The sequence below is a fragment of the Solanum stenotomum genome, chromosome 1 (assembly GCF_019186545.1).
Source record: "Solanum stenotomum isolate F172 chromosome 1, ASM1918654v1, whole genome shotgun sequence".
Taxonomy (NCBI): domain Eukaryota; kingdom Viridiplantae; phylum Streptophyta; class Magnoliopsida; order Solanales; family Solanaceae; genus Solanum; species Solanum stenotomum.
In genome coordinates, this window is record NC_064282.1 from 103,017,569 (window position 1) to 103,035,934 (window position 18,366).

The following is an 18,366-nucleotide window of genomic DNA, read 5'->3' on the forward strand; positions in this document are numbered from 1 at the left end:
CGCCTATGCACTTCTTCAACATAGAGATATGAAATACCGGATGAACCGCTGCTAGTTCCTGTGGTAACTCCAAATCATAAGCAACATTGCCAATTCTCTTGGTTATGCGGTAAGGTCCAATATACCGGGGACTAAGTTTCCCCTTCTTACCAAACCTCATAACCCCTTTCATGGGTGAAAATTTTAAATATACCCAATCGTCTACTTCAAACTCTAACACCCTTCTCCTAACATCAGTATAGGACTTCTAGCGACTCTGTGCCATTTTCAACCTCTCTTGAATCACCTTCACCTTCTCCATAGCTTGGTGAACTAAATCTGGTCCTATCAACCTTGCTTCGCCAACTTCAAACCATCCAATAGGAGATCTACATCTTCTCCCATAAAGAGCTTCGTAAGGAGCCATCTGGATGCTAGAGTGATAATTGTTGTTGTAGGCAAATTCAATGAGAGGTAGGTGATCATCCCAATTTCCTTTGAAATCGATCACACAAGCTCTCAACATATGTTCTAAAGTCTGAATAGTGCGCTCTGCTTGCCCATCGGTCTGAGGATGAAAGGCAATACTCAAGTTTACCTTGGAACCCAAGCCTTTCTGAAAAGATTTCCAAAACTGTGCAGTAAAATATGCTCCTCTATTTGAAATAATGGAGACTGGGACTCCATGAAGTCTCACCACCTCTTGAATATATAACTTGGCATAATCTTCTGCTGAATTGGTAGTCTTTACCGGTAGAAAATAGGCTGATTTTGTCATTCTGTCGACAATCACCCAAATAGAATCATGCTGTTTGCGAGACCTTGACAACCCTGTGATGAAATCCATATTGATCATCTCCCACTTCCATTCCGGAAGTTCTATTCTCTGAGCTAAACCAACAGGCCTTTGGTGTTCAGCTTTCACTTGCTGGCAATTTGGACACTTAGCGATAAACTCTACAATGCCCTTCTTCATGCCATTCCACCAATAAACTTCTCTCAAGTCACGATACATCTTCGTGGAACCTGGATGAATGGAATATCTGGAGCTATGAGCTTCTCCCATAATCCTCTCTTGGAGTCTATCCACCATAGGTACACACAATCTACCTTGATATCTTAATACACCATCTCCCCCTTGTTCAAAAGCTAATACTCTTTGCTTTTGAAAATTTGCCTTCAACTCAAGCGAAATGGGATCTTGATCTTATTTCTCCTTCACTTCTGACATCAATGATGACACGACCCTGCTCGTCACTTTTATTCCTCCTTCTGCGGAGTCTATAAGGCTGACTCCCAGGCGTGCCAATCTGTGCACATCTTTTTCTAGCTCTCTCTTCCCTTATTCAATATGGACGGTGCTACCCATAGGCAACCTGCTTAAAGAATCGGCAACAACGTTAGCCTTACCTAGGTGATAAAGAATACTTAGGTCATAATCCTTGAGTAGTTCTAACCACCTCCTTTGCCTGAGATTAAGCTCTTTCTGAGTAAACACATATTGAAGGTTCTTGTGATCAGTGAATATGTCGACATGCACACCATACAAGTAATGACGCCATATCTTCAAAGCAAAAACTACAACAGCCAACTCTAAGTAATGGGTTGGGTAGTTCTTCTCATGAACCTTCAACTGTCTACAGGCATAAACTATAACCTTGCCATTCTGCATTAAGACACAACCCAAACCAACTCTTGATGCATCACAATACACCACAAAACCTTGAGTACCTTCTGGTAACATCAAAACTGGAGCTGTAATCAAGCTGTTTTTCAATTCCTGAAAGCTTTTCTCACAAGCTTCAAACCATTGAAATTTCACCGCCTTCTGAGTCAACTTTGTCAAAGGAGATGCAATAGACGAGAACCCCTCAACAAACCTTCTATAATAGCCAGCTAAACCCAAGAAACTCCTAATTTCAGTTGGAGATGTGGGTCTAGGCCAATTCTGTACAACCTCAATTTTCTGAGTATCAACTTTAATTCCATCACCGGACACGATGTGGCCTAGGAACGCCATAGACTTGAGCCAAAACTCACACTTAGAGAACTTGGCATACAACTCCTTGTCTTTCAAAGTCTGAAGAACTATTCTGAGATGACTAGCATGATCTTCTTCATTCCGTGAATAGACTAGTATGTTATCAATGAAGATGATAACAAACGTATCTAAATAAGGTTTGACCACTCTATTCATCAAGTCCATGAAAGCTGCCGGTGCATTTGTCAAACCAAAGGACATGACTAAAAACTCATAATGACCGTATCTGGTCCTGAAAGCTGTCTTTGGAATATCACATTCCCTTACTCTTAACTGGTGATAGCCTGATCTGAGGTCAATCTTCAAAAAACAAGTGGCACCCTGAAGCTGATCGAAAAGATCATCAATCCTCGGAAGAGGGTACTTATTCTTGATGGTAACCTTATTCAACTGGCAGTAGTCTATACACATCCTAAGGGAACCATCTTTCTTTCTCACAAACAAGACCGGAGCACCCCAAGGTGAGACACTTGGTCGAATGAAACCCTTATCTAGGAGATCTTTCAACTGCTCTTTCAACTCTGCTGGCGCCATTCTATAGGGTGGAATAGAGATAGGACGAGTATTTGGAATGAGATCTATGCCAAAATCTATTTCTCTCTCAGGAGAAATTCCAGGTAGATCATCAGGAAAAACTTCTATAAACTCTTTTACTATAGGAATTGACTGAAAATAAGGTATCTCAACACTAGAGTCATTAACTCGGACTAAGTGATAGATACAACCCTTTGAAACCAACTTTCTTGCCTTAAGGTACGAAATGAAACGACCCTTAGGCACTGCTGAACTACTACTCCACTCTATGGTTGGCTCACTCAGAAACTGAAACTTGACCACTCGAGTTCTACAATCTATCGATGCATAACAAGTATGAAGCCAATCCATACCTAGAATGACATCGAAATCTACCATGTCTAACTCAACCAAATCAGTCATGGTGCTCTTGTGATTGATAGAAACATGACAATCACTAAACTCTTTCTGCTAAAATAGACTCTCCAACCGGTGTAGAAACACAAAAGGGTTCACAAAGTCTTTCAGGAAGAACCTCAAACTTATTTGCAACATAGGGAGTTACAAAAGATAAACTTGCTCCTGGGTTTAGCAAAGCATAAACATCAAAACCAAAGACTTTGATCATACCAGTGACAACATTCGGAGAATTCTCTTGCTCATGGCGACTGGTGATTGCATAAAGGCGGTTTGCTCCTCCGCCGGTACTAGAAGTAGCTCTTCTAGGTGCCGTCCTGTCTGGTGGAACAATTGAAGAAGACTGTGCTCTATTGCCCCCATTTCCCTGCCTATTCTTTGGACACTCTCGCATGAAATGTCCATTCTGACCACACTTGAAACAACCAATGAAGCCCTCTCGACAAATACCTGAGTGGTTCCTACCACACTTGGCACAGGCAGGAGGCTTACTACTCCCTTGCGCCACACTACCCGAAGATTGTACTGGTCTAGCCTTGAAGTTCTTCGAATTCTGGCCATTAAATTCACCTCTGTATCTGGGTGCAGGTGCTCTAGCAGATGATGGAGCAGGTCCCTTTTGCCTTTGTTGAAAGGACGGACGGTTCACATTACTTTTCTGCTACCCGGACTTATTACCGGTCTTGGATCTCTTACTTCTGAAGTCTTCCATGTCCCTCAGCTTCTCTTCCTCAACCTGTTGTACATAGACCATTAACCTTGATATGTCCATGTCCCCAAAAAGCATTACAGCCCTACCTTCCTTACTTGACAACCGAAACAGCCCAGCAACAAACAAGCTCATTCTATTTCTCATGTCTGCAACCATCTCCGGAGCATAACGGGATAAATGTGTGAACTTTAAACTGTACTCATAAACACTCAAAGACTTCTGCTTAAGTGTGAGGAACTCACGTACCTTGGCTTCTCTCAATTCTCGAGGGAAGAAACGCCCCAAGAAAGCTTCCTCAAAACCGGCCCAACTCGCAGGTGGTGCATTCTCAGCTCTGCCCCCTTTCCACTGGTCGAACCAAGTTCTAGCAACATCCTTTAATTAATATGTAGCTAGTTCAACCCGCTTAGTATCTGCCACATGCATCACATCAAAAATTTTCTTCAACTCCTCAATGAAGTTCTCTGGATCCTCAGTAGTACTTGAACCCATGAAATTCGGAGGATTCATCCCCAAGAACTCACGAATCCTAGAAGTGTCAGCTCCTTCATGACGAGCTCCCCTCTGCTGACCAATCTGATTAGTTATAACTTGACTCAAAATTCTAATTGCCTCTCTGAACTCGGCATTAGAAATGTCCCCTTGATGTTGCACTCCTGGTGCATAGGGTAACTCTTGCTCATCAACATAACGTCTAGGAAGACGCCTTTTACCAACTCTTCGTGGAGGCATGACTATCTGAAAAATGCACAAGCATGAATTAAAAGAAACTCTTTAGAGATAAACTCTAACGCACGAGATGAGTGTGAAAGAAATGAGAAATCTTCCTAAATGTTATAGCCTTCCAATTATAGATGTGGCCCGCTTCACACCGTTAACTAGGGCTCTACAGACACGGCCTCATATACTCCCTAGGACTCTTGAACTCTGGGCTCCGATACCAAGTTTGTCACTCCCCGAGCCTACACCCTGGACGTGGCCGGCACTCGAAGACCATTGCTGGCCCCAAGCGAACCCTTGGCCGGGCTTTCTTAACTCAGAGGAAACTAACTCAACAGAATAACTCCATGCAATGCAAGGACATAAAACAACTTAACTAATAAAATCTGGCCAAAAAGGCAACTCGAGTCCCAAAATAGAATATTTACATATATACATAAATGAGAGACTCAAAACTAACCAACTGACTGACTGTCTATGAAGCCTCTATAATACTGAGATAGATGTTGGGACAGACCCCGCATGTCACGCCCCGAGCCTACACCCTGGGCGAGACCGGCACTCGGAGACCATTGTTGGCCCCAAGCGAACTCTTGACCTGGCTTTCTTAACTCAGCGGAAACTTAACTCAACAGCATAACTCAATGCAATGAAAGGTTAAAAACAACCCAACTGATAAAATCTGGCCAAAACGGCAACTCGAGTCTCAAAATAGAATAATTACATATATACATAGACGAAAGACTCAATACTAACTGACTGACTATCTATGAAGCCTCTAAAATACTGAGATGGATGTTGGGACAGACCCCGCAACATCCTAAACAAACAAAACTAAAAGAACAGAACAATCGAGTCCTCCGAAAAGCAATGAGGCTCACCACTGACTCTGGAGTGCTCAACTGGACCCTTCGGCGAGCTGAATGCTGATCCTGGGTACCTGCGTCTACATCGTAAAAAGATGCAGGCTAACTGGCATCAGTACATGGAATGTACGAGCATGTGAGCAGAACAGCTAAACAACAGCTTAAGCTTGAAAAAAGATGCAAAAGAGAACTTACCTTCATGAATAACTGAACTCAATATAAAGCAATAAAACACATGCAATATATATAAAACTTGTAAAACTATTTAAAACATGACGTAAAAATCATATTTATAATATCATGAAAATACCATGCTTCCTCTCAAAGTCTACTTGTGCAATGCATGAATGAAGTCCCATACCCCCATCCACACTAAGCAAAACTTTTCGAGGAACCAAGCTCTTTCTACTGTGGGAGTTCTCTAACCGATAACAACCATTACATGCTTAATTAGTGATACAACGTTTTACCTCACGTTGTCGAAGGACCATCCTATACCTTGCCGTGATATAGAAAGCTAACTTTACTAAGTGGATCCACTAGCTTAAGTTTACGTGATCATCTAAAAAGTATGACCCGTTAAATCCCATGTTGGCTACATGACTCTTATTGAGAGTTGAGTTAATATGAACTCGAGTCCCCAATTTGGTGCTCAAGACTACTCCCAAAAATACTTTAGCTCTTAAGTGTTTTAAACACATCTTTCTTTAGTTGAGATAATTACTCAAAACTACCCTCTTAAAAGAGGTAATTGCTTTTGAAAACTCTTTCTAAAAAGAACATCTCAAAACCATATTTTTAATATGACCATTGATGACTCGGGATATTCATACTGCTTAAACATTGATGGTATAGCTAGAGACCATACTGTTTAAACATTGATGACATACTCGATTTGTCATACTAATCATGTTTTAAAAACTCTTTTGCAAAAACCCATCTTTTCTCAAAAAGAGATAGTACTCAAACTTCTCAAAACTCTTTTGAAAATCTCAGTTTCCTCTCATCTTAAATGTGAAAACATTTATAGACTTCTTTGGGAAATACTTAGTTCCCTAATAACTTTTGAGAATGCACTTGACTCTTGAATCTTGACTTAACTTGAAACTCTTGACTTAACTGAAAACTCGATACCCTTTACTCGACTTGAAACTCTATACTTAACTTGGAACTATATGCTCTTTACTCAACTTGAAACTCTATACCTAACTTGGAACTCTATTCTCTTTACTCAACTTGAAACTCTATACTTAACTTGGAACTCTATGCTCTTTACTCAACTTGAAACTCTATACTTAACTCGGAACTTGAGCCCTAGAATGAAGTTAAAACGTTCAATGAAGACTCTTGAAAACTTTGAAGACTTGCTTTGACTTACTTCTTAACTTCTAAGCTTGACTTCAAACTTCACTTGACTTCTAACTTCACTTGACTTGGAAACTAACTCTCCTTGAATTGGAATTATGAATTCAAGGTGTATGATCACATGTTATGGAGGGATTCTTGATGTTTAGACGTACTTTGGAGTGTCGGAAATAACTATGAAACATAGGTATAATGCCTAGGAACATGCATGAGAAAGTGGGGAAGGAATGGGAAAACTTGGCGCTCTTGGCGCTCTAAGAGGCACGGAGCGCCAGACCAAAAACTTCAGAGGAGGCCTGCTGGCGCTCTAATGGGCGCGCCACGCAGGGGTAAAACATCAGAACCCCTGTTGGGGAGCGCTGGCTGGCGCGACGCCCCAACCTTTCCCCCCAAAAATCTGACTCTTCTCCTTCATTTTTCAACTCTAAACCTCTTTAACTTCAATGGATCCAGCCCTAAACACTTAGAATCATAAATCCCTCAACATACAATAGATTTCAACCCAAAACACAATCGGAAACATGCCCAAATCAACAAGGGACTTTAACAACACAATCAACAACACAACCAAACAACTTCAATAACATATCCAATCTTTTCTCAACAATAAAATGAATTTGGTGTGTGGGGGAAAGGATCAACCCAACACTAAGAACTCACATACCTTAATAGGGATCACCCCCGACGAAATCCACGACGATCTTGACGAATCTTAGCTTCTTCTTCTCTTTTCTCCTCTTCTTCTCCTCTTCCCTCAAGAACCCTAACTCTCACTCTCACTCTTTTAAAATGGGACCAAAATGATCCAAAAATCATCCTAACACAACAATATAACCCCAAAAGAAATAGCTAGGGAAAAGACCAAAATGCCCTTAAAATTTTCGGATGGATCCCCTGCCAACTGTCCAACTTTCAAAGGGCATAACTCGCTCATACAAACTCGGAATCGAGCAAACTCAGTGGAGTTGGAAAGATCATTCCACAAGCTTCACAAACATAACTGGAACTACTCCTAAATCATCCTGAGCTAGGAGTTATGACTGCTAAAAGTTGGCCAAAACTCACTGATTTCCCACACTTCACCAAATTTCTAGATTTTGAATTCCTCCCAAAAATGACTAATTCCAATTCTAAGCTTCTTCATAGCTATTTCAAATTGCCGAATGTTTCACCGCAACATCATAATAAAAACAAAACTTAAGAGAACAAAACAACCGAGTCCTCCAGAAAGAAAGGAGGCTCACCACTGACTCTGGAGTGCTCAACTGGATCAACGGCGTGCTGGATGCTGATCCTGGGTACCTGCGTCTGCATCATAATAAAATGTAGGCCAACTGGCATCAGTACATGGAATGTACGAGTACGCGAGTTGGAAAGCTAAGCAACATAGGCTAGAAGGAAATCTGAAAGAAACTGAATAGCTTACCTGGCTTAACTCAACTCAACTCAACCTGACTGACTCATTTCAATATAATGCAATTTTAAACAACTGCAATATAAAGAAAAGCTGTTTAAAACCTGCTATAAACTCTGAGTGTATACAAAGATACAATAAGCCTGAGATGTATATAAAAATACAACTGAACTGATGTATATAAAAATACAATAACTACTGTGTTTACAAATATACAATAACTGCTGTGGGAGATTCTCTAACCAACAACCATCACTTAGAGCTATATTGATGATACAACGATCGACCTCACGCTGCCAGAACATCCTATACTCGGCCAAAGGTATAAGACCTGAACTGCCTAATGGATCCACTAGTCTATCTGGAAAAGGATTCATCTAAAAAGTATGATCCTTTTCTACTCATGGTGGGTAACATGGTTCTATGGGGGCTGTGGGTTCCTTGAATGCTCCCCCAACTCGGTGCTCGATACTACTCCCAAAAATGTACTGGCTCTTGCGTTTTTAAAACATATTTCTTCCTGCTGATTTGAGATAATTACTCAAAAACTAGCCCGAAGGCTCTTTGGAAATCTTAGTTTCCAACTTTGTTTAAATGTGAAAACATTTCTTTAAAACTTCTTTGGGAAATACATAGTCCCCTAATAACCTTTTAGAAATGGACTTGACTTTATGCTCTTGACTTAACTTGAAACTTGAGACTCTTCACTTGGCTTGGAACTTTATACTCTTTACTCGACTTGATACTTGAACCTTAAAAACGAAGTGAAAACGTTCGATAAAGGCTCTTGAACAACTTTGAAAACCTGCTTTGACTTACTTAACTTCTAAGCTTAACTCTTGACTTCACTTGACTTAGAAACTAACTCTCCTTGAATTGAATTTTTGAATTCAAGGTGTTTGATTATATGTTATAGAGGGATTCTTGATGTTTAGACGTACTTTGGAGTGTCGGAAACAACTATGAAACTTAGGTACAATACCAAGGAACATGCATGAGAGAGTGTGAAAAGAATGGGGGAACTTGGCGTCCTTGGCGCTCTGCAAGACGAGGAGTGCCAGCCCTTGAAGCTCAAAAAGGGCCTGTTGACGCTCGGCTAGGCGCGGCGCCCCAAGGCAGAAAGCTCAGAAGCTCTTTTGGGGCGCGCTGGCAGGCGCGACACGCCACCCCTTTCCCCATTAAACTCGACTTTTCTCCTTCCTTTTTCCAACTCTAAACCACCCTAACTTCAAGGGTTTCAATTCCAAACACTAAGGATCATAAAATCCCTAAACATACAAGAGATTCAACTCAAAAACACAATCAAATCATGTACTAAACCAACAAGAACTTCCAACAACACAACCAACAATTTCAACAACCCAACCAAGCTTTTTCTCAGAAATAAAACAAGTTTGGTGTGTGGGGGAAAGGATCTCCCAACACTATGAACTCACATACCTAGTAGGGATCACCCCCGACGATGTCCACGACGATCCTTGACGGAAACTTGCTTGATCTCCTCTTGCTTCTCTTCTTCTCATCTTCACTCAAAATCCTCACTCTCACTCTTTTAAAATGGGACAAAATGATCCAAAAATCAGCCTAACACAACAATATAACCCCAAAAGAAATAGCTAGGGAAAAGACCAAAATGCCCTAAAAATCCCCGGACGGATTCCCTGCCAACTGCCCAACTTTCAAAGGGCATAACTCGCTCATACGAACTTGGAATCGAGCAAACTCGGTGGTGTTGGAAAGAACATTCCACAAGCTTCGCAAACATAACTGGAACTACTCCTAAATCATCCTGAGTTAGGAGTTGTGAGTGCTCAAAGTTGGCCAAAACTCACTGATTTCCCACACTTAACCAAATCTCCAGATTTTGATTTTTTTTTCCAAAAATGACTATTTCCAATTTCAAGCTTTTTCATAGTTATTTCAAATTGCTGGATGTTACAGTACTTGGCTCCGAATCTGCATAAAAAGGTATAGAAATAAATAAGTGTGAGTATTAATATATGTGTACTCAACAACATTATAGACTGAACCTTATCCAAAGTGATTGCGAGGATCGACCCTAAACTTCCCTAACCTGCTCAAACTCAAATATCAAAACATCTCTACAAGACTCAGACTAGTAGCTACAATTGATCTTCATGATTGCAGCCGAGTCCTCAGGATCGAAACCTACCAACTGAAACCATCATAACAAATGTGACAATCCCCACACGTGTAAAGGCCAAAACTCCATCAGACCCGACCTAGCCAGGCTTTTATTCATATGTGTGTTTTACTCTGTCCATTCACTTTTACTTTTTATATTTGGAATTTACACTCCCAATAAAAAAACAATGATAATATAAAAGAAATGATTGACATGATTATTTTACCACATTACCTCTATTAATTAATGTTTAGTATTAAGTCATGGAAAATTATTTGGGAAATAAGTAATTAATGTTAAGGGTAGAACATGGAAAAATAATTGTCTTTTTCTAATATGTGAAAAGTGACAAGAAAAGATGAAAATGAATTTTAGAATGGTAGACAAGTAAAAGATAACAAGAGGGTGTTAAACTAAACTTATAAATGATGCTTTGAAAATCAAAATTTGACTAATACTCTTGCTATTTCATGTGGTTATTTAATACTATGGGTAGTATAAGAACACTATCTTGATGAGTGAAAATGAACGAGTAAAATGAAACATTTATTTTCAGTATAGGGAATACTCCCACCGTCCACCTCTACTTGTCCATTATATTAAAAATAGTAACCGAAATTTACTTATTCGATTTGGAAAATCAAGAGATATTTTATCATTTTATATTTATTTTATCATTATTATTAAATACTATATTCCCCAATATTTAAATAGCTTATTATTAATAAAAGTGATATAGTAAAATTATTCTTTTATTTATTATTTTTAATGGAGTATTAAATAAAACATCTACAAATAAAGACGTATGGAGAGAGTAGTAATTTGTACCCTATATTTCGAGGAAAAATAAAAAAACGTGGGCACACCAAATCAGAATCAAACAAAAAGAAAAAGTAACATTCAGTTCCAAGTTCCAATGCAATTGAGCCGATTCTGACTAATTGAAGACAAAAGAAAGGGTACAACATAATTTCTTACATTGTTTGTGTCACCCCCAAAAAGAAGATAAGAACTTCACAAAGATTTCTTCAAAATTCACAAAGTTTTCTAATAGATTTCACAAAGTTTCGTTAAGAATTCAGTGTCCCAAGATCAATTGGCAAGTGAAGACGTGAGACATGTTGGAAAAAGAGGTAATGTTTACTTTATTATTTCAGAACTTTGATAGATAGTAACACAAATGAGATTTCAGTTGTTCATTGCTTCATTTTTTAATTTTGATGAGAAAGCTTCGCTTCTATGAATTGTGACATCTGTAATTTTGATGAATACGCTTTGCTTCTTGCAAAATTTTCTTTAGCCCAAGCGAAGTATATCAAAATGATGAGGTTTTAAAAAAATTCAAGGTATTTGAAAATAAAGGTTATTTTTTTTTTTTTTTGCACATACCTTTTAATTCAATCAATTTACCCATTTAATATCGTTCGGCTTCGAGTAATATTTTCTAATTGCAGTTGAATCATTTTGAAGCTTAACTTAGAGGTGCGAGCTATAGAGGTTAGCTAAATATTACTTTGTGATAACAAATATCTTACAAGTATGCTACCGTTCTTACACTCTTTTTGGATGTTATTCATTACCAATCTTTAGTGTTTCAATGTACAAGTGATTCTTTGAAGAGAAATTACAGAAACCCTTGATCTTGATACAATTTTGTTTGGGTTGTGTCAATGTTTCTTTATCAAACCAATGTATTTTGAGTTTCACCAAAAAAAATTATATCTCAATTTTTATTTTTAACTACCCGAGCTTCTCCAACCCTCCATCCTTTCTCTACTCCACCCCACTATTGGAGACACAAGGCTACTACTCCTTCACAATGGAGATTTCTCAAAGAAGGCTAGAACACAAAATAAAGACATAATGGTTACAATTTCTTTAGAATCCAATGTCCAAAGATTAATTGGCCGACAAGTGAAGACATGAGACATGTTGCAAAATGAGGTAATTTTTACTTTGTTGTTTTAGAATTTCAATAGTGACAAAAATGAGATGGATATTCATTGTTTCATGTTTTAATTTTCATGAACAAGCTTTTCTTCAGTGATATCTGTAAGTTTCCTTACCTAACACATGATGACATTCTCGAGTTAAATTTTACATATTTACAGTCATGGAGTTCCACAAATTCCATGACACTAGTTAAAATTTTTCAATAATAGGATCTTATGGTGGCTTGTGGGTGCTATAGCTTAGAGATTTTCCTTTCTTACAAAGTTTTATTCTGCATCAATATATGAAGTATATCAAAATGAGGTTTTAAAAAGAAAATGAGTTGAAGCTCTAGTTGTACTTTTTCATACTAAGTTTCTTTTAGGTGTGCTAAAATGTTACTCTTTTGGGATGTGTTTCTTTTACCAACAGTTAATGAAAAGAGGTAGAAGTAGTTCCTTAAAAGGTAAAAACAAGAACTTTTATCATGCCTTCTAATGAATTCTACTCGAGGAACTAGCTTCACATTCAATGTTACTTAGATTGAGGTTTCTAAAATTACGTTATAAGATCTGCTCTTTCCTCATATATGAGTAGTTTATTATACTCAAAATATTTTGCATAAGATAATTTAAATGGAGAAACATGGTCTGAGAGGATTCATATAACCGGACCCCAACTTGTTTGAAACTAAGATGCAATAGTTGTAGTTGTTGTAGTATTGTACTTAAACTGACCGTCTCTATCTATTTCCATATGTATCGTAGTGTAGAAGACATAAGATACATGGAATGACAATCTCAGAATGCATTGATTTAACTCTTAGGTTTTCTAGAATAGTTCTTAAGGAAGTCGAGATACATTGTTGTGATTTGAGTTCTATTAAACTTTCTAGTTTCAGAAAAATCTAATGGGTTTCTTGCTATTGAGCTAGAACTATGCTCTCGACAACTCAATGGTTAATGTGTGTGGAGCTTTCCCACCTTGTTTTAAAGTAATGTTGTTTCTTTACTAATCATGAATAGATTGTTGTTGGGGCTTCAAATCTATCTCTTAGAAAGAAGGACCAAAAACGGTGAATTCGACCATTTTAACTACACAATTTTTTGATGAATTAATTAATGGTGAGAGAACGAGTGATGATCCTGCAAAAGTTGTGTCTATGGGGAAGAGGAGTCGTGAAGAATGATATGTTAACATTTTGGAAAGTTAGTTTAGCCATCCAAATTGTTTTTCACCTTTCTATTTTACAGTTAATTAGAGTCTCTCACAGGACTCCACTTATGGTAGTTAGTATCTTGCACTATGAACTTTTTTAGTAGGATCGTAAATAATTCTTGTTCTTTCTTATTTCCCCATTATTTGTCCTCAATAAGTTGAACTTCTTTGTTTCATGAGATATCCTAATCTTTTGTCCGTTATTTACAAGAAAGAATCTCATGTATATTTTTTCATTTTTTAATATTCGATTGCTAACACGATGTTCTGACACTTTCACAATATCTATATTAGTTAAGATTAAGTTTCTAGGAGTCTTTTATCAAATAAGATATTTATATGCCGGTAAAAATTTTACCCTAATTTGCACGGTATTGACGTGTAAGTGCTGTTTATATTGATCTTTATTTTTTTTTATATATATCTTTATCATAACTTACACGTAATGCCCAATTGTATAAACCTTTTATACTAGTATGATCAATGTACTAATAGCTTCAATAGTCAATTAAAAATATGCTTAACTTGGTATTGGATTACTTAGTATTGCATGCCTAGCATCATGGTTCGGGGTGTGGAGGAGCTATTATAGTCCAAGATCCTATTAAAGGTTCCTCTGATTTTCTTACCTTATTCGAATTTTATTTTTCTCTTGAAGGGAAATCAAAGTATTACCATAAATGCTTTAATTTTTCCTGAAAGGAAATTATAATTTATTCTACATTTGGGTTTTTCCTTCCTTGAAGGCAAAGTTTGAAACTCTATAAATTGAAGACTACTCTTCTCACATAAAATATGATAGCATCCACAATGTAGTCGTTTAGAGACTTTTGTTAATGGGGAAATTTTCTCCCAACATACATATTGTCATCTTCTTATTAATCTTTTATACACAATACATATGTTGAATTTGTAGCTTTCTTTCCTTTATGGTGCTAAGCTTAGATTTTTGTCACATTGTCCCCTTCATGGTCTCTCAACGAGAATGAAAAGTTTTGTTGTGTCTGGGCTGTGACTGAATTTAGCCACATTGTATGTTTCGATTTACTTTGGTGGGTACCTATCAAAAGTATCTTTCTTCTTGTTGGAAAAATTAGTGTAATCTCAAAAGGTGGTTAATGTGCATCATTGGTTTGGGAAAACATTAATTTTGGGATATTATTTTTATATCTATTTATTAAAATATTTTATTACATTTAATGTAGTCAAACTAGCCGTTAGTTAGCCGTTGTAGGAACACCTATATATACACCACTTTGGTTAACACAAAATAGTCAAATTTATCTATCTACTTTCTTCTTTCTCCAATTTGGGTTTATTATTTCTGCTTCCAGTTATTCACTTAAAAAGTTTGTTGCATCTTGGGGGGATATGCCTAATTATATCTTTAAGGATAGTTTCTTAACATGCCTCAAGGTAATTTCTATTCTCCATAAAGTACTATTTTTCTATCACTTGTAGCTACCATTTCTAATGGTGTATTATTCTGTCAAATTGTTGATCCTTAAAATTCACCTCTATCATAAAACTCCTCCTTTGGCCAAGGCCTTCTTGAATCCCCTAAGTCTCAAAGTAGATATTGCATATCTAAATCGGACTATTAATGAAGAGCGGATGCTTGACAAGATTCTAACTAGAGGTACTTCGAAACCTGCTTATTCCTCTTATTTGTAACTCATCACTACACTTGTGGCTTAATTATTTTCATGTCAATTAACTCTTACATGCTGATATTTCTTGTTTTCCCTTAATGTCCATGTTCAACTTGACATCTAGCAATGTTTTATATGCTCGTTCTATTTCGGTCTGAGACTTGTTGGTTTTAGTCATCTTTCATTATTTCTGATTTGCTAATCTGAATACAGGAGATAACAACACTTACATATTCTTCTTATCTGTAGCTCATTATTACTACATTTGATCTACATTTTTTACAAAACTTAGAAATCTAGCTGCTGAAAATATAAATGCTATTCTGTTTGAAAATGATCATATGCCTAAAAATATATGAATATTTTCATACTTAATAGCATGTACATCTTTAGCCAGTTCTTCATAATGATGTATAATCACTTTGTATATCAAAACTCGATATTGTTTTAATGAACTATAATGTACCTTATCAAACTTCTGAGCATAAGGTTACTTGTATTATCATTGTTGATCATATAATGTTGCTAAGGCTTTAGACTGATTGTTTTAAATGACCTATTTATATATATTGTTTTAAGTGTGTCAAACATTTAATAATGCATATATTTACAAAGTTTATAGAGAGGTGGCAAAGAGTCCAAAGAGGGAAAATAAAAAACTTCAATTTTAGAGCAAAATAACTACAAATGTCTTTTATTAAAGAAAAAAATACTATCTTAATTTACATTGTACTTAAAGTTTGTAGTGAATCTGATTGTTCAACTGATATAATACATGAAATTTGATTAACTTTGAGAAAATAATTTAAATAAATTTGACAAAGTCTAGGAATGACCAACATTATTGACTTAAGTAGTGTATTTGATTGTTCAAATCCATATTGGATTAACTCTTTTGGAACTATTTGAATTATTTTCACATAGTCTAAAATACACTTGTGCACTAGAATAATAATGTTGCTGAATTCATTCAATGTATGTATTAAGAGAATAGCACACCGACCAAGAGGAGACAAATAGGCACAACTTAGATAGTATCGATTTGCATTTTTATTTTATCTAGTCCATTATTATTTGTTACTAGTCTAACAATGAAGGACTTAGATTATGTAATAGTGAGTTTGATTCTATTTTGAATCACATTTTGGCATTTAAATAAAAAAAATTCTTGTTTGTTCTTGAGTTCACCAATATTCTGATGGTTTGATTAGCATATTGTCATCTCTTTATTATATTAGACATGCTAACTTAGATCTTCAATTCTTTTTTGGTTTCTTTTTCCTTTTCTTTTTTCCTAGTTCTAATAAATTTTGGAAGTCTAGTAACAAAACTGACAAAAGTTTGTTTTTTCTATTCTCTATTTTATTTTATTTCAATCTTTATCTCCCAATTATATTCATCTAAATACGGTAAATTACTGCAAGTGTTCACATCTCACAGAAACTAACACAAAAGGATACACAAACGTATATTTGATTTCTCTTGGCATAGAAAATGTTTGTTCTCACTTTTTTGCCTCCTTGACTTTGTGGTAAATTTGATTTTTTTCTTATGTTCATTCTTAGATTTTGATTTGTTGGACACTTGTATCAACACTTTAGTGTCCGTGTTTCATTGTTGTGTATGGATATATATTCAAAGTAATTAAATTTGAATTAAGCAAAACAAACAATGATTGGACAACATGTTTCCTCTTTTTTTATTTGTATTAATTCGTTGATGAATTTTGAATTATGAATCAAAAAAGGAGAAATCTTTTGTTCAATCATTGTTACACTTTGCTTAAATCAAATTTAATTAGACTGAGTATATATGCATACAAAACTATGAAAACACAGACACTGACACTGATATATATGGACAACAAATCAAAATTTAAGATCAAACATATGAAAAAAATTAATTTTACCATAAAATCAAGAAGGAAAAAAAAGTGTGAACACACATTTTCTGCCAAGAGGAATCAAATATATGTTTATGTACCCGTTTGTTTGTGTTTGTGTGAGATGTGAAGACTTGCAATAATATATTGTATTTAGACTAATACAATTGAGAGATAACTAAAGAAATAAAAGAAAATGGAGAATAGAAAAAAACTAAGCTTTTGTCGATCTTGTTACTAGTCGTCCAAAATTTATTAGAACTGGAAAGAGAAAAGAAAAAATAAACCTAAAATGAATTACAGATCTCAGTTAACATCTTTAATAAAGTAGTCACAATATAATAATTGAACCATCAATATATAGGTGAATACAAGGGCAAAGAAGAAAAAAAAATCATTGAATGCCAAAATGAGATTTGGATGGAATCAAAGTCACCATCACATAATTTAAGCCATTCATTGTTACAGAATTAATGCAATAATGAATTGAATAAAATAAAGAAACACATCCTTATTCTATTAGTTGCATTAGTATGTCTCCTCTTGACTGCTGAGCTATTTCCATAATACTTAAATTGAATGAAGAAGAAAAATAGTGTCACCCCTACTGGTTAAAATGCCTTGTCTTTGCCTATAAAATATTCTACCAAAAATATGAATTAAAAAGAAAAAACGAATGAGTTAGTGTCTTGTATTTTATATGTATTGTCTTGGACATTGAGTTGTTCCATTGTAAACTACATTTGTTAAAATTTATTGCTTATATATATATTACTTTAAAATTACGACGGTCCTTAGAAATCTTATGGCAACTATTCGATCATGTGCTAGGTAAGGCAACTTATAGACCAACAGAGGGACGGATGTCATAGAAGCAAAGTTTTATGTTAAAAACTAAAACATGAAACAATGAACATCCATCTAATTTCTATTACTATCAAAATTATAAAACAACAAAGTAAAAACTACTTTTTTCCCAACATGTCTTATGTTGTGTCTAATGAAAGCTTTTGGGTTTTTGGTGGAAGATGTTCATGAAAACTGAAGAATATTTTTGGGGGGTTGAGGTTTGTTTCTGATGATTACCTCAGAAGGGATCCACAACTTGTTCGAGTTGAGAAAATGTTTGAACATGTCCAATCTAAGTTTCCTAGAGCACCAAAATTTCTGCTTGTTCTGCTTCATGAGCGGAAAAATTGTGGCATATACGGTTAGTATAATGTACTTGTTCTTTTGATTAGTAGCTAACTCGATGTTGAAATAAGGCAGATTTAACAAGGTTAGCTACTAATCAAGAGAACAAGTACATTATATTAACTGTATATGCCCCAATTTTTCCACTCGGGAAGCAAAAACAAACATAAATTTTGGTGCCCCAGGAAGCTTATATTGGACTTGTTCAAACATTTTCTCAACTCTTACAAGTGGTGGGTCCCTTCTGAGGTAATCATCAGAAACAAACCCCAAATGCCCCAAAAAATCTTTAGTTTCCATGAACATCTTTCAGCA